The 421-nt window shown below is 39.7% G+C and overlaps 1 protein-coding gene across 1 annotated transcript in view; it reads right to left on the reverse strand.

The window, feature by feature from the left end:
• Positions 1 to 421, reverse strand: part of ZMYM2 (zinc finger, MYM-type 2) — a 72,772-nt gene that overhangs the window by 15,305 nt on the left and 57,046 nt on the right. The window lies entirely within an intron of this gene.

A 421-nucleotide genomic window follows, 5' to 3' on the forward strand; every position in this document is an offset into this window, starting at 1 on the left:
ACACCCAACGTAAAACATGCTTAGTAACGTGTTACTACAAAGAGATCAGATCCCTGTCATATCGCACCTCGTTCACAGAAAGTTGTGTTCACACCTGTAAGATACAGCTACGGAGATCACCTTCCTTAAACTTTTGACTTGAGTTTTTCTGGGAGGAAGAACAGATTGGTTTTGGCTTGGTTTGAGTTGTGCTGAGAAGAAAATGTGTGCGCAATGCTGGATGACTGCCTGCCATCAGCCAACGAGCTGGCACAAACAAAGGGAATGCCTGTGATTTTAAAGACAAATGTCTGGTACAGGACAGTGAGGTCACACAGCAGACTTCAGAAAGCTTTTTGCATTTCAAATGTGCTAAAATGATCTTTAAAAATATTTATGTAATTAGATTTCAACTTAACATAACTCAATAATAGCACTATTG

The sequence above is a fragment of the Charadrius vociferus genome, unplaced genomic scaffold (genome assembly GCF_000708025.1).
Source record: "Charadrius vociferus isolate BGI_N301 unplaced genomic scaffold, ASM70802v2 scaffold278, whole genome shotgun sequence".
Classification (NCBI taxonomy): domain Eukaryota; kingdom Metazoa; phylum Chordata; class Aves; order Charadriiformes; family Charadriidae; genus Charadrius; species Charadrius vociferus.